This window comes from Notamacropus eugenii, chromosome 1, assembly GCF_028372415.1.
Source record: "Notamacropus eugenii isolate mMacEug1 chromosome 1, mMacEug1.pri_v2, whole genome shotgun sequence".
Taxonomy (NCBI): Eukaryota; Metazoa; Chordata; class Mammalia; order Diprotodontia; family Macropodidae; genus Notamacropus; species Notamacropus eugenii.
This window is the reverse complement of record NC_092872.1, coordinates 650,822,028-650,836,487: the sequence shown is the minus strand read 5'-3', so window position 1 is coordinate 650,836,487 and position 14,460 is coordinate 650,822,028. Positions and strand designations below refer to the sequence as shown.

General features: G+C 35.7%; 1 protein-coding gene and 1 pseudogene across 12 annotated transcripts in view; one reads left to right on the top strand and one right to left on the bottom strand.

Moving 5' to 3' along the window:
* Positions 1 to 14,460, bottom strand: part of CCDC88A (coiled-coil domain containing 88A) — a 158,593-nt gene that overhangs the window by 132,882 nt on the left and 11,251 nt on the right. The gene's annotated exons all lie outside the window — the stretch shown is intronic.
* On the top strand, positions 8,129 to 9,048 carry LOC140529890 (putative monooxygenase p33MONOX pseudogene; annotated as a pseudogene).

Sequence of the window (14,460 nt, the reverse complement as noted above, 5' to 3'; positions counted from 1 at the left end):
AAAAGCACCTTGAATTTGTGATAGTTTTTTGAGGGAGAAATGAAATGAGTACCAAAAATAAATACGGATCTTTTCCATTTTATCTGCTCTTTGTCTTTCTGCCAGTTTCACCAACCACTAAATGTCAAAGGGATATATCACTGTTTAGCTGTCAATCTTGTCAATCTTTCCATAAACTTTTTCCTCTCCATTGTTTCAGGCTATTTTAGAGCCTAAATCTTCTACTACCTTTCCCCGTTTTTGGACTTCCAGGTCATGTGAGCAACGAGACTGCAAGCTAGTCATTTTCTCTGATCTCCATGACCTCTCCAAAACAGAAATTATGCATCAAAGATAAAGTAACCTCAGCTGTTTCCATGATCTAGGACACCCTGGATCCAAAAGGCTACCAAAAAAAATTCGAAACAGAGACTGAGTTTACTATCCCATCTCCACCTCTCACATCAGGGGTAGTGAGGCTATATTGGGAGATCCAAGGACAAGATATAGCTTACATTAAAACCCTGACTCCCATTCACTCTCTCCACAGCTGTACAGCCCCAGCTCTAGGCTGTAGAAGTTTTCTTAGGCTGCAACAGTCAATCTGACAAAAGCCCTTCAGAAGCAAGTCTGAAACCTAGAAAGCATTAATGCTGGGGAAAGTTATGGGTGTTAAGGGGGAAAATGGTTTCTGAACTGCTAGTGCTGGGAACCAAGGAAGAGACAAAGTGAGATAGGTCACCAGGACACAGCACTGTGGCAGCTGTGCAGCACTCCACTAGGCCTCTGAGAAGAGCACAGCATCAAGCTGGGGCCAGTTCTAAACACCCAAAGTCAGCTGAGGGAAGAGATCTAGTCTGATGGATACCACTGAAGCTTTGATTGCATGAAGAATACAGAGAAAAGTGAGAGATCAGATGATTACAAGGTTCTTGAATTAGAGAATGAGGGTCTAGAGTAAATGGAAAGAGAAGATGAATAATGTATAAAAAAAAGTGAAAGAAATCTTTTTGGAAACAGGCACAAAAAAATCACATTTAAAAAGTTTGTGAAAATAATCTTTTACTCTAAACTTGTGTTGCCATAACTCTTCACTTGGAAAAGAGATCAAATACTGCTGGTTTAGTCAGTTTTCCTTATTCTGGTGATTGATTTCAATTGGTTAAAACTTCTGAAGAAATAATCATAGTCTTTGTCTATGCTTCGGTTTTTTAAAAGCCATTTCCTATTTTTCGTAATCAACTGCTTAAATAGTTTAGGCTAAAATTACCTCAATAAGGTACCACCATCCCTTCATTTTTAGTATTTTTTCAAGCTATGTGCTGATTTTGAGCTCTACTCTGACAAACTGGTGGTCTCATTGTACAGGGAGAATCCAGGAATGATCCCGATGTCAGAAATTACTCTTTACTTGACACTTGCTACGGTCAGGATTTCCTGAACTCTTTTCTTAAAATAGTCATAATGTATAGGCATGAAGTTTCTGTATATCTTATTGTGTTTGCATACTTGTATAATAATATAGCACTTTAAGGTTTGAGGCGTTCTTTGTTAGTTACCTCTCTCTTCTCTCTTTTCGCACATCTAAAAGAGCTCACTTTGTGCTTTCTTCCTCCCTACCCCCCCCCCCCCAAACAAATATTGAACTACCAGGAAGGGAATAATATATCTACTCCATTTGATCTCCTTCCCTGCTCACAATTCCTTTGATTTCTAGTCACCCCTTCACAAGCATACTACCTTTAGCAACAAGAGAAGAGAATGAAATTACAGGCATAAGGAATCAAAACCATTCCTTTTTTCCAGACAATATGTTGCTCTACCTATAAAACCCCAGATAATCTGCAAAGAAATAGATAATAGCTCCTCAACACATTAAAAGGATATAAAATAATTCACAAACATCACTAAATGCCAGAAAAGAGAAATACCATTCAAAATAATCCCAAAAGGTACAAAATACTGGAGTGTTAAGTTACCAACATGTACTTGGGACTTATCAATAAAAACAACCACAAAATATTTTTAGAAAAATAAAGGAAGATTAAAATAATTTAAAATAATCATGTGTAGAACATGCCAATATATGAAAAGGGAGGACATTGTGTAAATTAACCTATATATCTATACCAATCAAACTACCAAAGGGTCACTTTCATAAACCTAGACAAGTCAATAAAAATTATTTAGAGAAATAAAAAGTGTGTCAGGAGAAACAATGAAAAAAATTAGTAGGAATGAATGAAATCTGAATTTGCAATCTAGACCACAAATTGTATTTATTATAAAGCAGTAACCGTGAAAACTATTTGACATTGACAAAAAAAAAAACACCACAAAAAAATCAGAAAAATATATCAGTGGTAGACAAGAAAGACCTAGAAGCAAATGAACACAGTGTGTTTGTCCTTCGTTGCCGAAGACCATGCCATCAGAAAAATAATGACATGACTTGCACTTGACTTTGTTCTGAGTGAGGCAGGGCTCTGCAGGTCACCAGCTTCACTTCTCCTCCAGAGCTATCTGAATCCAGTGACCAGATATTCATCAGGATGACTGGAGATGACCCAGGATGAGGCAATTGGGGTAAAAATGATTTGCCCAAGATCACACAGCTAGTGAGTGTCAAGTGTCTGAGGTGAGATTTGAACCCTGGTCCTCCTGACTTCTGCACTGGTGCTCTATCCACTGCACCACCTAGCTGTGGCAGTACTGAGTTGTTAGGTCAAGAACTGAAGCTGCTCCATGAACAGTAACAGCTGGGGGAAAAAGGTAATCCGACAGGAAATGAGTTTAAACCAAAATCTTTTCTGAATTATTTTTTTAAATGACTAGATTTTTTTTTAAATGGTTAGAATACAATTTTTCTTTTTGATTTTATTAAACTTCTGAAAAGGAGGCACACTTTACTGTTTTAATGAGTTTGCTCATTCTCGACTTCTCCATACTATCAAAACTTCTCTATATTTACCCAATCTTTCCGCTTCCACTAAAATCTCAGAGGTTGGGTGGGCTATACTTTCAAAGTTCAATCTATATGTGTCCTTGATCCCATATCTTCCCTTTCTCTCTTAATTTTCAGTCTCTCTCTATCTACTGGCCACTTATTAGATGCCTAACAGACATGCTCAGATCTCCTCTGCATTAAAAGTTCCACCTTTAGGGCAGCTAGGTTGTGTATTGGACAGAGCACTGGTCCTGGAGTCAGGAGGACCTGAGTTCAAATGTGATCTTAGATACTTCCTAGCTGTGTGACCCTGGGTAAGTCACTTAACCCCAAGTGCCTCAAAAAATAAAACAAAAAAACCTCACCTTTTAAGGAATCATGCAAAATTAAGTAAGCAGAAAAATATTTTACACAAAGATCACAATAATGTAAAGGAAAACAACATTGATAGACTTCAGAACTCTGATCAACACAGTAATTTATCATGAATTTAGACACTGGCTCCTGCCACTGGGCAGAGAGGATGTAAACTATAAATGCAAAGAGAGGTATACATGTTTTCTAGATATAGCCAAGTATTTATTTCACTGCAACAACTTCTTAAGAGAGAATTTTATTTGGAAGTCACTGGAAAACAAAAGTGATGTTAAAAATACCATTAAAACTTTTTTTTAAAATAACTTTTCCCATTTGCTATTGTTGCTCAGTAGTTTTTAGTCCTGTCCGATACTTCATGATCTCATTTGAGTTTTTCTTGGCAAGGATACTAAGCAGTCTGCCATTTCCTACTCCAGCTCATTTTACAGATGAACGACTGAGGCAAACAGGGTTAAGTGACTTACTCAGATCACATAGCTAGTTAATGTCTGAAGCCAGATCTGAACTCAGAAAGATGAGTCTTCCTGACTCAAAGCCCAGTACTGTATCCACTGTACCACCTGGCTGCTCCTACCCTTCCCTTTGCCCTCAAGTTATTTTCCTTTATCAATTAGATTATGAGTCTCCATAAACTTGAGGGCAAGGACTAGCTTTTGCCTCTTTTTGTATCCCCAGCACTTAGCACGGTGCCTGACACGTAGTAGATGTTTAACAATCATTTATTTACTGACTATCCCTCTTCCCATTCACCCTAATAACTTCTTAGAGTAGTCTGCATTTGCTATTTCCATTTCTTTATTCATTCTTCAATCCTTTTTTACATTAACTTAATCTTAATAATCAATTACACTGTTCTCTCAAAGGTCATCAATGGCTTTTGAATTAATAAGCCCAATGGCCTTTTCTCAGCTGTTAGTACCTTAAACTTTATAACAATGTCAAGTTTGATAATTACTAATCAACAAGTTTCTCCTGGATATTCTCTCCTTCCTTGTTTCCCCTCAACACTGCTTTGCTCTGGCTCTCTGAATCATCTGATCAGTTTTTTGGGTCTCCTTTTCTGGTTCCTTATCTTTACCCATCTCCTTAAGGTTATATGCTAGTCACTTCTCTCTAAGTGATCTCAATACCTAACAATCAGCATCTAGCATGATGCCTGGCACTTATTGTAGGCATTTAATAAATGTTCATTTATTGACTGTTATAATCTACTTCCTTGAATTCAACTGTAACATATATATATATGTGTGTATACATATAAATATATATACACATATATATGATTACCAAATTGTCAATATTTTTTACTTTTATATCCCAACTCCCTAAAATAGTGCTTTATATGCAGCAGGCACTTAAACTGTTTGAATTAGTTTCATTTGAAGAAAAGACTTTTTCTCCTACAATATGAAATGAACTGTTGAATGATATGCACACAAATACATATATATTATATATATAGATATATATATGTAAAAGGCTACTCAAATACATCTTTTTTAATGAATTCAAATACTCTAAAAATCTAATTTTATAATTCAAAACATGAATATGAACTACAGGCAAATTTCCTACAAATAAAGGACAAATCTGTCTAGAAGTCAATAAACAACATGGCAGTAAAATATAGCCTCAAGCAATTCTGCATTTAGTAGCAACCTACTTATGACATGTTACATTAATATCAACTGAGACAAAAATAAATAATCGAATTATCTACTCTACTATACTCACTTTTTAAAAACAGGCCTAAAAAACCCCAACAACAATAAGAAACTAAGTTGAAAAGTAGAAATTGGTTGTTTTAAAACATCAAAACTTTGTCCTTGATTTTTATGCAACTAAGAATCACATCTCTACTTATGCAATGATTAGGATCTATCAGAAATAGAAATTTGATAGCTTTAATGGTTACATATTTAAATCTAAATAGTCTGAAAACCAATTATGCATCTTCTCATACCATCTGCTCACCACTATCATTTAAAAACTATGCACTGTGTTCATAAGGTTAATAACATTAAAAATTTAAGACTAATTGTGTAATTGTTTTGATTTTGTTCTTATATGAAAACATATTCAATCTATTCTGTATAGCAATATGTATATGTACATTTTAAAACTAATAAGTATTTTAGCCAGTATTAGTATTAACAGAATATTTGGTTCATGAAAAATCAATTATTTTTTGAGGCAAAAACCTCTCAGAACAAAATGATAGAATGGCAATATATTTTCTATTAACAGCTTAGACAAGTTTCACATTCACCTAATGCAACTGTCATAGACCAAAAAAGTTGATATATAAATCAAAGTAACACAGAACATAAGTAGTGTTTTCAATATTTACATTAAAGCATTAAATATTTATGTATACAGAAAACACAATAAATTTAAGGACACCAAAATAATATATACATAAAACTCACATCAAAACATTTGTACATTCTGACAGAGATTCCTGAGAAAGAGAATTGCAACAAGATGGCAGAGGGAATGGGAACAAAACAACTTAGCTCTCTCACAAACTACTCCAGAAGCTGTGCACGCTAGAGAAAGGGACTTTAGCCACAAAAATATGACCCAAGTACATAGCTCAGGGATTTCTTTTAGTTTGGGGATGAGGCGAGCCTGGAAATCCTTAAGGATTGAGCTGTGAACCCAGTGAAGGTACAAAACAGATCTAGCCAGAGAGGCCTGGAGCCTACAGTTGTGGTGCTGTGAGTCTAGGGCTTAGAAGCCCACAGGAAAAATATAAGAGAATAGAATCAAGGGAAATGAGACAATTAATAATCATTACCGTGCAAATGTGAATGGAATAAATTTACTTACAAAACTGGAGAAAACTGCAGAACAGAACAATATTTCATCTCTAAGAAGCACATAAAGCAAAAAGATTCACAAAAATTTTAAATAAGATGCTTAAAATAAGCTAAAAAAATCAATAGTGGCAATTATGATGTCAGAAAAAGTAAAGGTAAAAAACAGACATAAGCTATAAACAATAAACTATATTATGCTTTAAAGGGATATATCATAATAAATCAGTATTTATATTTAACATCTTTGAACAAATGGCTTTTTCAATAACACCAGGAGTAAAGTAAGAATATCATCCTTTGATACAATTCTATAAATACTAACTATAATAAGACAAAAGAAAGAAATTGAGGAAATAAGCATAGGCAATGACTGTAAAAGTCAAGAAGGATAAAGATTAGGAAAAGGAGAGAGTAGTTCTGAATGATGAAGTTGTATGTGAGATTGTGAATATCCAAGATGGGAACCTGGAAGCACCAATTGAAGACATCAGTCATCTTGAATTAGTTTTCAAAAGGCAGGAGAGATATGGGAGAGCCAGGATCAACGGGAGGGAGACATGGACATGTTTTAGACTATAGGAAACTAAGCAGTAGACAGGGAGAAACTAAAGATCAATGATGGCAGGGGGCAGTTTGCCGGAGGAGATGGGATAGAATGTGATCATTGCTACAGGTATAGGGGTTTGCATGGGCAAGGACAAAAGCTACCTATGAGATAGGGGTGAAAAAGGAAATAGAGACAGAAGGCATCTGAGTGATATGAGATGAGGCAGGAGAAGAGGGAACTCTTGGCAAATGGCCTCAATTTCTTTCTGTAAAATATAAGACAAAGTTATTGACTGAGGGGGGAAGACGGGGGGGGGAGAGGGGAAGGAGAGCCATGAGAGTTTTGAAGAGGAATAAAAAAGATTTGGAATAGCAACTATGGTGAATGGGAGAGTGAGTGAAGTACTGAAGGATCCCTAGCAGCAGATGAGTGCTCAGTTGAGGTCACGTAACAAATCTGTAATGGACCCAGTCAGAATAGTTGAGTGATTTTACCCTTCCTTCTGTTTCTCCTCTTAATATCCTCAAAACAGAAACAAACCATCTACCTTCCAAAGGAACTTTTTCTTAATTCCCTCAATATCTTTTACAGATGTTAATGTTCTAAAGGGACTTTTGTTTCTTCTTCCTCTATTAAAATGTTTTCAGTACAACATCATATAGCTCCTTTCGACTGCTCAAATAAATTTAGCTTTCAAGATTTTCCTGGACTTGTGTTTTTATATGTGAATGTTCCTATTCAGCTCTAATCTCTTCATTAGAAATGCTTGAAAGTCTTTCATTCCTTTAAAGACCCATTTTTTCTCCTAAAGAATTATGCTTAGCTTTGCAGGGTGAACTATTCTTGGTTGTAAGCATGTTGTCTTTTACCATTTGAAATATCATATTCCACAATCTCCTCTTTAAGAGGCTTCCCTCTCCCAGCTGAGGTCCATTTGGGTCTTGGCACTACTTGCTTCATGGCCACAGTTTTAGCCCCATGTTTTAGCACTTAGGTAGTGACAGGGGTCTCGAGCCTTGTTAGTCTCAGCTTCCTGTACAAGGTAGTCTTTTCCCTCCTCCCTTCCATCTATCCCATGCCCAATCTTCATGGAGACCCAGCTGTATGTACAGCCTCTGCATAAGAGCTGTGAATGTTCCCCTTTAACATCTTTGTCCTATCTTCATAACTTCCATAGACTTTCACCCTGGACATCAGAGTTCTGGATATCTATCTAGAGCAAGCCTGAACAACCTGCAGCTCACAGGCATGCCAAAGGATTTTGAGCGGCCTGCAAAAAATGTAGCAGATGATTTTTCTCTACACTTTTCTTGGACCACCAGAAATCCTTTGATGGGCCACAGGTTATGCATGCCTGAACTAGAGAAACACCTGGAACCTAGTCTTTCATGGCATCATCCAGAGAATTGATTGAGCACAGGTATTGAGCACAGTACAGGTGGGCTTCCAGGCAAGATGTCTTTGCCAAGTGGAATGCATCATCAGGCATTTGGTCATAATGATGTTCTTGAGGACATCACACCAATCACCACATCTTCATCTGAAATGTACAGTAAGGTTCTGTGGAAAAAGCTGGTCATCCCAGATTGAAAGTACCAACAGCTTTTCAAAGTTGAGGAAGTAAACAATCTCTACATAAACTCCTCAACTTCTGGGGCCAAAAGAACATGGTCACAAGGGTGAAGACCAAAGCTACATCATCATGAATTCTCTAATTACAAAACAGACACAAGAGACCATCGAGCACTTCTGCAGGGTTGACAGATGTGATATACACATCCCATAAAAGCCTCACCACAGAAGAAGCCAAGCATCACCATTTGGCGGAGGCAGTCTATAAACTGAAGTTACAAAATGAAGAAATCACAAAATAAGACTGACTGCTTCAGTCCAGTCCATTCCAAACAGAACATTCCATTCTTCTCCCAAGCAAAAGCCCAGAGGCTGGTTTACTCGCAATCTTTGACTTCCTTACCTGGCCTAGATGTCAGCAGCATGAACTCTGGAAATGGAGATGAAGAAACCCTTATCTGAAAAACGGAGTCTTTTTGGACCAATAGCACTTCAGAAATCTGACTTGGATTTCAGTGTCCAGTCCTATGGCCATCAGCAATGGAGCTCATTTGGATTCAGGCTACTAGAACTGCAGAACACACAGCAGCCTTTAAGTCACCTAATAAGGACCTTCCAGTAAAGGAAGGAAAGAAACAACCTCCACAGACCCATAACCTCAAGCCAAGGGATATGAATGTGTTGATTCCTACAGGGCTCTAAATCTCCCTTTCCATGTGAGCAAAGCTGCTTCCCTGGTGAACCACTGTTACGTAGGAAGAATGTCTTAAGACTTTTTCCTTCTCATCCACCTTATACTTGACTTAGGAAAGATGTCATCAGTTTACAATTCTGTTGAGAACAATATTCCTAGGGAGTAGGTGATTGTTTCTTTAAATATTTCTAGCAAAACTTGTATCTTTCTAATGCAGAAAGACCTATTCTATAACATCCCAAAGTTGGTCTGAATAAATTCTCAAAGTACAGTCAACCACAACCAATTACTGATCTATAGTACTAGGTGGCAGGTGGGCAAAGGAAACAATTAAAATTTAATAGACTTTGTTTGGCATATTTATTTAAAAAAAAAAAGTTGCCAGGCCTTGTGTGATCATGACTATAATTCCTTGGTACCTGAACCAATTTCCCTCCCCCCCGCCCCATATTCTTGCAGCATTTTACTTTGATGCCGGAGCTCTAGATTTTTGCTGTGGCATACCTGAAAATATTCCTTTTGGGTTTCTTTTCAGGAGGTTATCAGTGGATTCTATCCTCACTTGGCCTTCTGCTTCTAATAGATCTGGGCTATTTTCATTTATGATTTCTTGAAATAGGTTCCAAGTTTATTGCTATATTGTTTTACAATTATGGTTTTCAGGGAGCTCAATGATTTTTAAATTACCTTCTTTTATCTATCTTCCAGGTCAGTGGTTTTTCATACAAGATACTTGGTAGCTTCTATTTTTCCAATCCTTGGTTTTTGTTCTAGTATTTCTTGTTGTCTCATGGAATAATGGATTTGTTTGCACCATTCTAGTTTTCATAGAGTCTATATAGAGTCTATTACTTGGTCACAGTTTATCACTTTCTTTGCTATGTGATTTATGCTCCTTTCAATACTTTCTCAATAGCCTTTATTTCATCTTTTAATTCTTGCTTCACTTCTTAAAGATATTAATATAATCCTTATGGAAAAGCCTTTTTTCCTTTGAATATCTGTGCATAGTTGTTAGATAGTTGGATTTGTCTATGTAAAAGCAGAATGCTAACTTTTTAGAGCAAAGAACACCACTAGTAATAAAGCTAAAGGAATAATGATGTGAAAAGTGTAAGGCACATAGTTAAAACAACTGAATCCTGACATTTAAATGAATTATTCAGAAGGAAAATAGGTAGTAGACAGTAGAACTGATACCAATTATTATAATTTACCACAAAATTTAAACTAAATAAGTTGTCATAACAAGGTGAAATAAGAGCCTTTAAAAGTACCTTAGTCAGCAAATAGTTAATTGACTTGCCAAGCAGAAAAAGAAGGTATAAAAAGGAAATACTGGTTTAAAATTTAAACTTATCTGTAAAACCTTATGAAGAAGGATAATAGAAGATTATGAACAACACTGACCAATAAAAACAGAGAAAATCAACAGGGAATCAAACCACTTTAAAGGAAGCTTGAGAAGCATAAGAAAAATTCTAACTTCCCATGTCCCTTGTTGAGAGGCATTATCATAGGCATATATGACACTGGACTTGGACTCAGGCCAGCCTTTCCTTAAATCTCACCTCAGACACTTAAGAGTTATGTTATCCTGAGCAACTGGCTCAGCTCAAATCCCACCTTCTAAAAAAGATCTTTTAGTCTAATATCTTCCTCTCCCCTCCCACTTACATGGCAGCATTATCTCTCATTTTCCCTGTATGGATCTTGTGCACAAATAAGTATTTGCATGCTGTTTCCCCTATTAAGTGTAAATTCTTTGACATGCTTCGTGACCCAAATCCAGTCAAGAATTAACTCCAAAATGATTATCTACAAGCAAAACCTCAAAGAAAAAGAAATTGAACAAGCCATCAACAAACTCCCTAGGAAAAAATCTCTAGGGCAAGATGCAAATTCTATCAAACATTTAATATTCAATATAGTACTAGAAATGTTAGTTTTAGCAATAAGAGAAGAAAAAGAAATAGAAGGAATCAGAATAGGCAAAGAAGAAACTAAATTATCATTCTTTGCACATGATATACTTAGAAAATCCTAGAGAATCAAGTAAAAAACTACTTGAAATAATAAACAACTTTAGCAAAACTGCAGGTTACAAAATAAAACCACATAAATCAACTGCATGTCTATATATTACTAACAAAGCTCGACAGCAAGAGATAGAAAGAGAAATTCCATCTAAAGTTATTGTAGATACTATAAAATATTTGGGAGCCTACCTGCCAAAACAAACTCAGGGACTATATGACCATAATTACAAAACACTTTTTGCACAAATAAAGTCAGATCTAAATAACTAGAAAAACATCAGTTGCTTGTGGGTAGGCTGAGCTAATATAATAAAAATTACAATTCTACCTAAATTAATTTACCTATTCAGTGCCATACCAATCAAACTACCAAAAAATATTTTATAGAGATAGAAAAAAAAATAATTATCAAAATTCATCTGGAAGAACAAAAGGTCCAGAATAACAATGGAATTAATGAAAAGAAATACTAGGGAAGGTGGCCTAGCCATACCAGATCTTAAATTGTAGTATTAAGCAGCAATCATCAAAACTACTTCGTACCGGCTTACAAACAGAAGGGTAGATCAGGAATAGGTTACATACACAAGACAGAGTAAGTCAATGACTACAGCAGTCTACTGTTTGGTAAACCCAAGGACCCCATCTTCTGGGAAAAGAACTCATTGACAAAAACTGCTGGGAAAACAGCAAAACAGCATGGTGGAAATTGGGCATAGAGAGCCTAACACAGTTTACCAGAATAAAGTCCAAATGGATTCACAATCTAGGCATAAAGGCTGATACTATAAACAAAACTAGGAAAGCAAGGAATAGTTTATCAGATTTATGGAGAATGGAGGAATTTATGACCAAAAAATAGAGAGAGAACATAATGAAATGCAAAATGGATAACTCTGATTACATTAAATTGAAAAGTTTTTTATAAAGCCAATGCGAACAAGATTAGGAGGGAAGCAGAAAATCGGGAAAGAAGTTTTACAACTAGTGTCTGTGATAAAGGCCTTGTTTCTAAAACATATAGAGAAATGAGTCAAATTTACAAGAATACAAGCCATTCCCCAATTGATAAATGGTCAAAGGATGTGAACAGGCAGTTTTCAGAGGAAGAAATTAAAGTTATCTACAGTCATATGAAAAAATGCTAAAGAAGATGTGGGAGAGTTGAAACACTAATTCATTGTTGGTGGAGCTGTGAGCTAATCCAACCATTCTGGAGAGCAATTTGGAACTATGCCCAAAGGGCTATAAAAATGTGCATATCCTTTGACCCAACAATACTGCTTCTAGGGCTGTATCCCAAAGGATCATAAAAATGGGAAAAGGACCCACATGTACAAAAATATTCATAGCAGCTCTTTTTGTGGCAGCCAAGAACTGGAAATTGAGGGAATGCCCATCAATTGGGAAATGGCTGAACAAGTTGTAGTATATGAATGAAATAGAATATTATTGTGCTGTAAGAAATGACAAACAGGTGGACTTCAGAAAAACCTGGAAAGGCTTATATGAACTGATGCTGACAGACTTAGCCCTTCACAGCAATGTAAAGACCTAAAACATTTCCAAAGGACTCTTGATGCAAAATGCCAGCCACATCCAGAAAAAGAACTACACAGTCAGAACACAGAATGAAGCAGACTATTTTCTTTTTTGCTGCTTTCTTTTGTTTTTTCTCACGGTTTCTCCCATTCATTTTAATTCTTCTATGCAACATGACTATTGTGAAAATGTGTTTAATAAGAATGTATGTGTATAACCCGTAGAAGATTGCAAGTTGTCTTGGGGAGGGAGGGGAAAAGGAGGGGGAGAAAATTTGGAATTTACGGAAGTGACTGTTGGAAACTGAAAACAAATTAATAAATGTGGGGGGGAAAGAATGGAAAGGGAGTGGAAGAGGAATAAGTGGGAGGTAGAAAAGCAAGGAAAAGGAGAAAAAAAATGAGGAAATTATCTCATGATCAGAGTGTGCAAATAAAAGACTATACAAACAAAGAAGAAGGTTAGAGAGATCAGGCACCTCTTATCTGAAAGAGAAAATACACACACACACACATAAAGATCTGGGTACAGAAATATATTTCACTCCACAGGGAAACAGAAAAGAAAGAAGGGAGAGGGGATAAATGAGAAGGGGAAGGTTAAGAGAGTAATTAGAATTTAAGAGAAAAGAAGAAAAATATCAAGGTGGTATTAATAAGGAAGTTTGTTAAAAGAGAATCTTGTCAGTTTTTGAAAGAAGTGATAGGAAATAATACAACTTATCAGGAGATCACTTCTCTGACAGCTTCTATTATCCAGAATACAACTGAGAATACATAAGTAAGCCACCAAAGTCTCTAAGCTTTCAAAATCAATGTCATAAAATCTATGTGCTGAAGCTTTATTTATATGAAAATCCTGGTCACTTGGAAATAATTTACTCTGACTTTACACATAATTTTAGCTATCTTGTTAAATCTAAATTTTTCTAAATTTTGGTGCCATAAGAAGAGCTCTAAAAAATCTGTCAAAATGCCCTAGTCACCTGATAATATCCTGAAAGCTTCATAGTATTTCAATTCAGTACAATTATTGAAATTCATAATAAAGATCCTGGATCATCAAGGAAAAGTCAAATTATATTTAATATAATCTGTCGGAAGCAGAGAAATAAAATTTATAAAAATAATGATTCCCATTTTTTAAAAGGTTGCTTAAAAGGCCTCAGTATCATGAAAATATACTTAAACAAAATACCTACTTCCCTAATAAAAGTGGAAAAATAAGGGATTACTAGTGATTAAGAGGAAATAAGGAACATAACCTAGACAAGAGTGGGGTGGAATGTAAGAATCAGAGCAAGAAATCAATGCTGTGTGGTAGAAAGAACCTTGGATTTTTTGAGTTAAAAGACTTCAGCCTGAATCCTAGCTCTTCCACTTACTATCTGTGTTGTACCTTGGGCAAATTATTTAATTTCTTTAGGCTTTAGTTTCCTCAACTGTAAAAAAGAGACTATGTTATTAGCCCATCTAAAACTGTCCATTCAGGTTCTAAATATTATGATTCCTATGAGAAATTCCTACATATTCCTATAAGAAACTAGTAAGGAAACTATTACCTACTCTAAGATTGCTTTCAATCTTCATTCAAGTGGAGAGGATATATACTAGGGAACAGCAAGAGGTAAAGTTGAAAAAATACCAAGAATAAATAGTGAAAGGAAAGGCCTTAAATATTAGGGTAATGAATTTTGTTGTAATTCAGGAAGTGACAGGGTGATCATACAAAGGATTTACATGATGAAAACTAGCACAAATGCTTTCTTTGTACATAAAATATGCAAAACTATTTGTTCAATAAATAAAACCTTTCTTGAGAAATATTATCCTGGCAGGTATATAAAGAATGGACCTGGAATAGATAAATAGTTTTAGTTACCCAGGCATGAGTCTGGGGTCTAGACTAAGACTGTAGTTTTAAAGTTAGAAAAATTTCTA